Below are 11,525 nucleotides of genomic sequence, written 5' to 3'. Positions count from 1 at the left end.
AGGCTTTGTACACACTGTTTTCTCTCCTGAAATACACCTTACTCAATTCCCATATCTTCATTTCATTAATTTCTATCTATTTTTTACATCTCTATTCATCTAAAACTTCTGGGGAACCATTCCTGAAATACATGATTTGGTAAAATCCTGTACATTCTCATACTATCCTATACCTCTCCTCCAAAATACTTGCCAATTAATTCATTTTACTTTTATTTGTTGGATTTTTCTATTAATTTTTGTCTCCCTTTCTAAGATACAAGTTTCAGGAGAGCAAGAATCATTCCTCTTTTCTTTATTTTTTTAAGATTTATTTATTTATTTCTCTTCCTCCCCACCCCCCACTGTCTGCTCTCTGTGTCCATTTGCTGTGTGTTCTTCTGTGTCTGCTTGTATTCTCATTAGGCAGCTCTGGGAACCAATCCTGGGACCTTCTGGAGTGGGAGAGAGGCAGTCATTCTCTTGTGCCACCTCAGCTCCCTGTTCTGCTATGTCTCTTATTGTCTTTCCTCTGTGTTTCTTGTTGCATCATCTTGCTGCGCCAGCTCTCCGCATCAGCCAGCACTCCTGCCCAGGGGGGAAACTCCTGCGCAGGGTGGCATTCCTGCATGGGTTGGCACTCCCATGTGGGCCAGCACTTGTGTGGGTCAGCTTGCTGCGTGGGCCAGCTTGCCTTCACCAGCAGGCCCTGGGCATAGAACCCTGGACCTCCTGTATGGTAAACGGGAGCCCAACTGCTTGAGCCACATCCATTTCCCTCATTCCTCTTTTTATTAACCATTGTATTTCAGGTACACAGCAGAGTGATTGACATGAGTAGGAGTTAATATATATTTGTTAACTAAATGGATAAACAAATGCATGAAAAATTAATACATACTTAAACTATCTAGTTTTATCTAATTTTCATTCATTAAATATTTTTTATTCAGCAGTTATTAAGTGTCAAGACCTGTGTTAAATGGTCCCTGTTTTTAAAAAATCAGGTTGAAAAGTCAAACTTTAAACAAAAACAAAAGCACAGAAGGCTAGTTCACTAAGTAGTGACACAAACTTATCCACAGTATGTCTTTTTTTTTCCTAAAAAAAGATTTATTTATTTATTTAATCCCCCCCACCCCCCACCCCCGGGTGTCTGTTCTCTGTGCCTATTTGCTGCGTCTTGTTTCTTTGTCCGCTTCTGTTGTCAGCGGCACGGGATGTGTGAGCAGCACCATTCCTGGGCAGGCTGCACTTTCTTTCGTGCTGGGAGGCTCTCCTTAGGGGAGCACCTTGCGCGTGGGGCTCCCCTACGCGGGGGACACCCCTGCGTGGCGCGGCACTCCTTGCGCGCATCAGCACTGCGCATGGGCCAGCTCCACACGGGTCAAGGAGGCCCGGGGTTGGAACCGTGGACCTCCCATGTGGTAGACAGACGCCCTAACCACTGGGCCAAGTCCGTTTCCCATTATGTCTTTTTTTATATATTTGAAATACAACTTTATTCTGTTTCTAAATGTGAGGGAATGGGAGTGACAGTAACAAACAAGACTTCACCACTGAATATTGTGATGTTGATGTGGGCTATGGGTGGAAGGCTCTTTGTCTCTTCAGAAATAACTAAGCTGTTTGACTTGTGTCTCTTCAGAAATAACTAAGTTGTTTGACTTGTGGGTGTGAAACGGTAAGAGGCTGCAGTCCTGCTCTTAGGGACCAGCAGGCTCCAGTCCCAGGAAATGTTTAACAAAGCAAGGGCTATAAACTTTAAGTATTTAGGGGAAATGCAAAAACCAAGGCTTATCTAAAATGTCTGGAGTCCTTGCTAAAAGCTTACCTAAGATGTGGAAGAGATATATGCTAATTGAAGCCTATTGAGAACTGAAACAAAGGGACCATTTGGCCTTTCCTCTCTGTATAAAAGACGTTTGAAAATCTTGTTCCGGGCTCGGGATTCAAACAGAAAGCTCCCGAGTCCGTCCGGCCGTCAATAAACCATTTTCCTTCTCAAAATCATTCCTGAGTCCTGGCCTCTCTATACTCAAATAATTGAACTTCTCTTAAATTCCACAACAATGTGACTGTAGCAGTCTTATATCTGAAACTCAAAAAGGAAACAACTGCATTCCAAAATAGATAAATACAAAGGTCCAAAAATTGAAAAAAATTTTTAACGGCCACATTCACACTAAAACTCATTCATCTCCTTCAGCATCCCTAAGATTAAGCACATGCTCTGCTTAGCTATATAGTAAAGTGGCAAATGCTGCATCAATGACATCACAGGACAGTTGCCTATAAACTAGACTTCTGATGCTGGGCCCCAGTTTCTTTTTCTCACAGGTCATCATCCTCATCCAGCAGAGCAGTTGACTGAGCAACCTCTAAATCATGTTCAAACTGTACTGCCAAAGCTGGATCTATGACAACCTCTGATGGGGCAAGAACAGGCATGGCAACAAACTCCAAGTTAGGGTCTCCAATCAGCTTTCTAGCAAGCCAACTTTTCAAAGTAGTAGTTACTTTTGGCAGAAATGTCAAGGTACTGAAGATTCTTCTTTTGGTGGAAGACAATGGATTTTGCCTTAACTTTCCTGTCCTTAATATCCCCTTTGTTGCCACACAACACTTTAGGGATGTTTTCACACACCCATACCAGATCTCTATGCCAATTAGGCACATTCTCATATGTAATTCTCAGTTTTACATCAAACATTATAATGGCACTTTGGGCCTGGATATAACAATCATCTCTCAATCCACCAAACTTCTCCTGACCAGCTGTTTCCCATATGTTGAATGTGATAGGTCCTCTGTATAGAACACCAAGAGATGGACCTCAACACCCAAGGTAGCTACATACTTCTTTTCAAATGATGTTTCATGACAGTAGTTTTTCCAGTACCACCATCACCAACCAATACAAGTTTAAACTGAACTTGATGTTCTTGGGCAGCCATCATGATGGTTCTTCCAGAAGTGTCTCCATGCCCGTCTGACTACACAGGATGTCTTATAGGTTTCTGCATTATACTTTTTGAGGAACCAGTATAAGGAGCAATTAGCACCGAGGAGTCAGAGAGGTTTCCACTTCAGTAGGTGATATTGGATCTAGGTCTCAGAAGAAGAAGTGGGATTTCACCAAGTTGAGAAGAATAAAAGGAAATTCAAGAAATGGAAAATAAAGGAACACAGCATTGGGGTCATGGAAGATGTTTGGGAAGACTCATAGCACTAAAACTGCATTTCTCCCTGGGTTCTACAAGTAATTATGTAAGATTTCTTGAAACTAAAGGGAGTTTTTGAGCTCAAATTTGGTTAATGGCACATTAAAATGAAATCAGTTTCTTTTCCACAGGACTTTTCAGAGCCTTAAATATGTTGATGTGCATGTGAATTTTCAGAAGAATAATGCAGTGTTTCCCCAATTTATATGACTCCTCAACTTCTTTTTCTTTCTACAGTATCTTTTGTATGTCTACCATTCTGCTTTGTACTCTTTGAGGAATACAGTGCTAAAACACAGTATGCTATAAGGGGAATGGTCAGAGATAAGTTCAGAAAATTCATTGGTATTTGACAATAAAGTCAAGCAATCTTTAAGAAATATTCAGAATGCAATAAATAGGCTATCATTTAAATATCTTTAAGAATTATGAACCTGTAAGTTTAGAAGAATTTTGAATAGGATCAATCAGTAAACATATTATTTGAATTATTTCAAGCAGTGAAGCAATTCAGGTAAGGGTTTGCAGACTTAAGTCACATTTCAACATTTAGTGGTATGGTAGCTCTAATTTAGGGAATATCATAAATTAGGGAGCCCTTATTAGAAAATTAGGGAGCCCTTGATAGAATGAATGCAAGTAGAACTCAGTGTTCCCACAGTGTCCGGGGCCAAGCCCTATATTTAAGACCAAGCATTTAACAGAAACTTAATATGTAACATACAGATTATATAAATAATTAAAATACCTGATATATAAGTAATGTCAGTTACTTAGAAATAAGATCATTTGTTCCTGGAATAGAAAATGCAGATTTCTTGGAATGGCAAAACTGCCTCCTTATTAGGGTAAATCAGGCTCAGATTGGGTTTGGTTACATGAAACAAATAAAACACTCCTCTTTCATAGAAGACAACAGGTAGGCAGTTCAAAGTTGGTATAGAGATTTATGGCCATCAAGAACCCATGTTCCTTCTATTTTTTTCAACTTCATAATCCTAGATGATAACTTTGATCTTCAAGATCACCTCAGGTCCCAGATGGCAGCTGGAAGAAAGAGGAAAGGTGAAAGGGTAAAGAGTGCCCAACTCCCAAAGCAGTCATTTTCCTTTAAGCAGCTTTCCTGGAAGTCACACAAAACATGCCCACTTTACAAGCCAGAAGTTGGTCTCATGACCATCATTAGATGCAAAAGAAATTAGGAAATATAATATATGTGACCTACTGCTATCCTGAATAAAATCAAGATCATGTTACTAAAGAAGAATGAGAGACTAGAAACTGGATGGCAGCTAGTAGTCTCTGCCACAATGGGTAAGTATCATATAACCCTAGGGAATTTAGAAATAAATATAAAAAGGATGAAATTAAGTAAACTGATACCATTAATTTGGGAGTTATATATAAGAGCAATCTGTGTATATTTGGTATTTTTTTATTTTTAATGCATAAGAGAATTTGGCATATTAGTGCATCCAATACATTAGTTCTGTGTTTCCCTTTAAATTATATAATTAGACAATTTATTAAGCTGTTAATTTTAATTTGAAAGGTATAAAGGAATTGTACTAAGTTTTTTAGTTCTACTAAGGCACTTAAAAAGATTTTAAGTTTCACCATAGAGAGCTGAAGGTCTTAAAAAAGTCAAACATTTTAAATGTATAAATTCAGCTGAAAATGTTTAAACAATTTTAATTAATTAGGTTTTAAAGACCCCCTTGAGAGTGATTGTTGAAATATCCTACATTTTTAAAAGAGTAATAAGATTTCTAATTTCAAGCAAAAGATTAAGAAGAAATTAAGTTCTATCTGTAATAAATTGAATATTAATTTGAAAATCCAAAGGAATTACAAATAGTCTTTTCTGTGCAGGAAAGCTGCCCTCAAGGACACAAGAAAAACTTCCTTAGTGATAGACACATTTATTAAAGACTGTTAAAATAATGAATGCTAAGTATTTGGGGCTTTTTCCTTTAAGTCAGGTCGGCTCATTGGAAGCTTTGAAGCAGAGGAATATTATGACGACATTAGTGCTTCAGAAGACAATTCTGGCGGCAGTGAAATGCCCTTTCTTACTTTTCTGCCAAGTGAATTCCTACTCAATTCTTCCAGCAGTGACTCCAACACCGCCTCCTCCATAAAATCGGAAAGAGCACACTACCCTCCGCAGACCTAAGGACCCCTTCCTTTGTGGACCTTTCCATTTTACCCATCCTGTGTTAGGAACGCTTCATTTTATCAAGGACATTTGTGTCTGTCTCCCCTAGAACACCATGCTACTGCAACATCTTGTTCATTTTTAGATTTGTTTGTATGTCAGACGCAGAGCCAGATACATCAGAGTTGTACACTCAATATTTCAGCGGGAGAGAACGTAATTGAGATGCAAAGCCAAGGACTCCATTCATAATACAGCGCAAGCCCACTACGACGCAGGTGCTACCGGACACCCTGCAGAAGAAAGGGGGATCTCCCCTTTCCTCTCGTGCCTGTATTTTAATTAGAATTGTAATTAAGTAAATAGCAAGCCATAAGTAGTTATTATTTTCATCCAAGATTCAGTAAGCACCACACACACAAAAAAGAACTCGCTATTGCAGCCTTTCCCACCAACAGGTTTTCGGCCTCGTACTCACTTGCAAGTGTTTACACATTTGAAGCAAAGAAACTTGTTTTGGTTGGAAAAAATCCCAGCAGGCCCACTGGGTGGGCATTTGATTCCTTGATAAAAAGCCAAGAACTGCTGCCTGAAAAGAAGGAAATGAGAAAACAGGCAAAGCACCATTTGCTTCAGGACCTAAAATAACACCTATTTCAGCAAGAACCATGAGCAGCAAGACAGCTGAATATAACAATAGAGAAAAATTGCTGTCTAAGACTTCTTTAGCTGTAAAGTAACTTAGAAAATAATTTCAAAATAATTTCTCAGGCCACAACAATATTTTGACCAAGAATATATTGAAAAGCATATGTTGGCAAGATGTTCTAGAGGACTTTAACATAGTAAACGATATAATCTTTGTAGATCCAGGAGAGATAAATAAATATTAATCCAATCAAAACAACAACCAAAAAACCCTTTAATCCAGAGGTTATATTTTTATGTGTGAGTTGTTTCTTTTGTGTATATGTATACCCCTTCCTCCCCCACACTCTCTGTAATTATACCATAAAAATCAAGCCGGCGGGAACTGCTTCTTAACATTTAATCATTATCCCCACCTAGCTGTTGTTTTTTGTTGTTGTTATTTTTTCTTTTCTTATTACGGAGAAAATTGCTTTCTATTGGCTGTACTTCTCTCCAGCACATTAATTATCTTTCCTGTGATGTGCCCCTAATCCTTTTTTTCCTGCTAAATCTGTAGCATTTAATGAAGATTATTCTCACTTTGTAAAGGCTTTAAAAGGGACTTTTCAGAGCCTGTCTAGATGAAGGACTCTTAAGTCAGATGATGAGCTAAGATTGGAGCCATGGTCCCTCCGATTTGATTAGCAGGTCCCAATGGCTTGCTAGTACTTTGCTCATTGATGTGATTTCAGCAAGAAAAAAAAGCAAAAAGGAAAGCAGGAGGAGCTATCTGGGTAATAGCATGAGCAAGTCAGAGAGGGGGACATCCGCCTGCCATGTACACTATCACTGAACACTGTCATTAGCTACAGAGGCCCAATAATTTGAAATGGGGACCTCTCTGCCTCTCGTCCTCAGTAGGCTCAGAGTTGAGACCAGTATGTGTAAATAAGAGCCTATTCATCTTCCACTGGGGCTTAGAATTAGTAATTCTAGTATGTGGCTCTCCCTTCCTCTAGCTTCATGGACTCTCTACCTTGTAAACAATCAGCACTTTATGATTACAGTGTGTATAGGTCTGCCTTCACTCTTTTCCCTGAGGAAGAAAAATATATATAATGCATTGAATCTCAGTTCCAAGAAAGCAGGGTCCAGGTTTAAAACAGCAGATGTCATTGTGACTTTCACTAAAGGAGCTTTGATGACATGCTTCCCAGCTTCTCTCACCCTTGGGGGGAAAGCCATTATTTCAGCCTTATGCTGTCAGAAACATACACACCTTACCAGATGTTAATTAGATTTGGGGTTTCCAATATTCAAATATTTCCCCAAATTAGTGATAAACACACACCCAGCTGGTTTAAATCAGAGCTATACATCTGGCAACTTATAGACTGCCTGTGGCTGGAGTGATAAAATCAAAATCTGCAAACAAAATACTACAATTCTGAAATAAATCTAAAGAATAGAAAATAAGTAGTGGTTTTTTTTCAGTAACGATGATTAAACTGGCTGCTTCTCTCCCTTGGAATCAAATGAGCAAGGAATAACAGCAACAACAGCAATTAATATTTATTGAGAGTTTACTATGGTGTTTCTTTCATTATTGCATTCAATCATCATAACAATCCTATAAGGAAGATCTTTTTATTACTGTTTCCATAGTAAAATATATGTAAGACATAACTTGTAAAGGAGCATTGACTTGCCTGAAGTCACAGGGTTTGAAAATAGTAGAATTACGGTTCTAAGGTAAGTTCTTGTCATGCCAGAGCCTGTACTACCTTTCTCCACTAAGGCCATCCATCCCAGAGCCTTAGCCCCACCTGAACCCCACATTCCTCTTCCCAGGTTGTATCAGAGCCAATGTTCCAGCCCAAACCATCAGAAGATGGAAACTTACCAGCCGGTTAGCATGAAAAGGAACATAACTAGATTATAAAATCTGTGTGATGTGGATGAGGCATGACCCAGAAAATAAACATGGGACTACTACCTCCCATAGAAGAGACCATCCTTAATCCAATGTCTAAGATATTTCAGATTCCAAAATGCAGTTTAGAAATCTCACCTTCCAGCCTTCACGATGCTGTTTCTCTGTCCCACCCCAACCTTGACATCACTCGGAAACCACTTATTATTTTTATTTTATTTTATTTTATTTTATTTTATTTTATTTTATTTACTTCTCCAACTCATCTAGTCCACGTAAGAAACCACCTTTATGGGCTCTCACGGCCCCCTATACTTTGCTTATTATAATATAATTATTTATTATACTTTGTTATTTTATTGTCCTTCTTCCTCACTGGATTATAAATTCCATGTAAAAGAAATTATATCTACCTTATTACCTGATACATACCAGGCCCTCGATACATAATTGTTGAGTTAGTAAGTGAGTGAATAAAGAAGATTCACCAAGATGGATTTTGCTAAACATATCTAGACAATATAGAGTACTAAATTCTGTATTCTGAAATAACTTTCATAGATAAAAGGTGAAAATTGCATTTCTCTGAAAACCCTAAAAAGCAGGATCAGTAATTACCTAACACAAGCTAACTGCCCTAACCAGATTCATTCTAATCCTATAATTCTTTTTTTTTCCCTAACAAAACTGCCAACACAATTTTTAGATTAATAATCGCATTGTCATCATTAGTTCAGCACTTCAGTAGATGAGAGCCCAAAATGGAGGCGAATAGCACCACTGGTCTCCGTCTAATCAAGCACTGAGCAGCACTTGTCTCAAGGTGTGATGGCAACCATTCCACTTTTCAGCATTATTGTCATTAGATAAAAGAGGCAGTAAGGAGATTTTTGTTAAGTAGAATTCTTTAGTCTATGTAATTTTATCCTGACTACTGACTAAATTACCAACCTCACATGCTTTGCTCTAGGACATACAGTTTTTGTTTTTGTTTTTAATGCTCATGTTCCATGTTAGCTTTGTGAATTTTGGCACAAATCAAATTTTACTATGTTCATCTGACAGAAACAACTAATTCATGGCATGGCATAATATAACTGATTAACCTTCAATGTCTTTCAGAGACAAAATAACTGGGATCAATTTTGTGGTCACTTCTATTTCAACATAAAGGTATTTGAAAAACATTTCTAGATTTATTAGAGGCCATTTTGTATGGGAAATTTATATTATTTTCCTGCATGACCCGACTTGACAGCATACTGTTGAGGATGTAAACTGGAATATTTAACAAAAGTAAATTTCCATATTCACTGAAGGAACCACCTGAACCCATTTTAACCTATTTTAGATGAGAAAACTGAGGCACTGAGAAGTCAAAGTAAAATATCCTAATGATCTGATAATATTTTCAATTCTTTGCTCTTGACCATCTCGATGGAAAATGCTCGTTTGGAAAAGAAAACATGTAAGGCCGAGAAAATAAACTGAACTGAGAAATTTATCAGAAACCAAAATCCTCAGAAAGGCATTGACCTTTGAGGAGAAAACTATCCCATTTGTCTTTTGTCTTGAGTTTCCATCACAATGCCTGGCATATAGTTGAGTGCTCAATACAAGTCAAACATGTGAATGAGTAAATAGTAACAATATGCCAATTTCCCTTGGATTAAGGTTTAAAAATCCTCTGCACGGTTTACAAAGGCTTTCAGGATCTGTCCTTGGCTTATCTCTCCAGCATTATCACTCAGCATTCCTCCCTCCCTGACTCCTCTCCAGAGATACAAAATTTACATTTCTTCAAACATGGTTTGCATTCCTTTGCTTGGAAACTTTAGGCATGCTGTCCCTCTGCTTATAATACTCCTGACACTCTTTACCCACCACCCGGGAACACTTCAATCCCAGTTTAAATGGCAGTTCCTCTGGGAAGTCTTCCCTGCATGGCCAGCTTCCCTTTCTTTGCTTTCCCAGCACCTGCAGTTTCCTTGTCACAGCACCTGTCCCACCTTCTTGGCATTGCTAACTTGGCTCTGACAACCTAACTCTGGGTCTTCCCCTATAGACAAATATACTCCTGGAGGGCAAGAGACTTTGTCTGATATTAGCAGTTCTCTTTTGTTGCAAGTTACAGAAAGCCTCCTGAAACTCATTCAAGCCAAAAAGGGACTTATTTGCTATATATTTAGGAATTCCAAATACTCGTTTGAATTTTTCATCTCTTTCTCTTTCTCCATCTCTGTTGCTCAGCTGTACTTCTCTCTATGTGCTAGTCTTCTACCTCTACCTCCCCTCACCTTCTCTGTTCTATCCACCTGTATCTTCTCTTCAGCTCTATCTAACTTTCACCTGTGCTGCTCTCTAGATAGCTCCAGAGCACATCATCCCAATTTGATAATCACAAAGGAAAAAGAGTATCTCTCTTCAGGCAACCAAGTATAAAATGTGAGGGTTACAGCGCTGGACATGAACCAAGGCTCCGGAATTAGATCAATGTTTGTGCCCAACACTTTGGCCATGGTAAAGAACTGCTATGATTAATCAGTCCTGAGGTATATTCCTAGCCCTGTGGCCTCAGCTAGTGGGGTCACATGACTGGCAGACCCACCATAACCATGTGGAATTGGAGTGGGGAGGTTTCTTCAAATGAAAAGGAATCCTATTAGCTGAGGAGAGGAGGAAGGGATGCTGGGCAGACAAAACAATAAATTCCATCCACACAGGATAAACATTCTTATACCCTACCATTAAATCCGGCACACGGTTGTTTATCAATAAATATTCAATATCAAAGGACAATACCTTTGAAGCATTAATATTTGGTATAATGAAATTCATAAGTGAAGATGAAAAGTAGCACAAGATATTTCTTACTACAACAAGTGAAAGGGAGCAAGATGTCATGATGGCTAAAAAGTTAATACTATGCTTTTTAAAAGATTTGCAAGATTTAATGCATATCACATTAAGAATGTCTGGTAGAAGACCAATATATTTTGATGAATATAGAATGTCCTGTCTTACTCCCTATTCCTAGATCCTGCTGAACCTGACTAGGAGATGTACCTACAAAACTCTCATCTCTAAGCTCAGATCTATCTTTAAGTTGGGGTCTAGCCATGCTATAAGCAAGAATATATATACATCTCTATTTTTTATAATTATCTCAGAATTCATGCCTTCTGGTGACTTCAGTGCCTTGGGGCTGGATACGTGCCTTTTGTCCCATCTGAGACACTGTAACCGGTGCCCTGACTCCAATCATCCCCACCCCGGCTACTTGGCACTGATCTGAGTTGCTGTTCTCTCCCAACAGCATTTGCCTTCATATTTGAATCTACACTGGTAATACCCCTTTTTGGATTTCTACAAATTCCTTTGATCCTTTGGATGGGTTTAAGTCAACTGGACTTCCATTCGTTGTCTTCCATTCCTAGCTGGACTGAAACAATAGCTCCGGGAATCTGAATCAGTTCACCTCACTGTACTCAGTTCAGTTCAGGAATTTCCACCCTAGATTGTCTTTCCATGCTCATTACTCTCAGTCGAGAAGCTCATGGACACAAATGGTATTTAGACCCATAGGTCTACTTGGCCCTTT

The 11,525-nt window shown here is 38.7% G+C and overlaps 1 pseudogene; it reads right to left on the bottom strand.

Annotated features, from left to right (window-relative positions):
• Positions 1-2,313: 2,313 nt before the first annotated feature.
• LOC101437805 (GTP-binding nuclear protein Ran-like) lies at positions 2,314-2,936 on the bottom strand (annotated as a pseudogene).
• Positions 2,937-11,525: the final 8,589 nt, after the last annotated feature.

This window comes from Dasypus novemcinctus, chromosome 5 (genome assembly GCF_030445035.2).
Source record: "Dasypus novemcinctus isolate mDasNov1 chromosome 5, mDasNov1.1.hap2, whole genome shotgun sequence".
NCBI classification, from domain to species: Eukaryota; Metazoa; Chordata; class Mammalia; order Cingulata; family Dasypodidae; genus Dasypus; species Dasypus novemcinctus.
The sequence above is the reverse complement of the archived record's forward strand: the minus strand, read 5'-3'. Positions and strand labels throughout refer to the sequence as shown.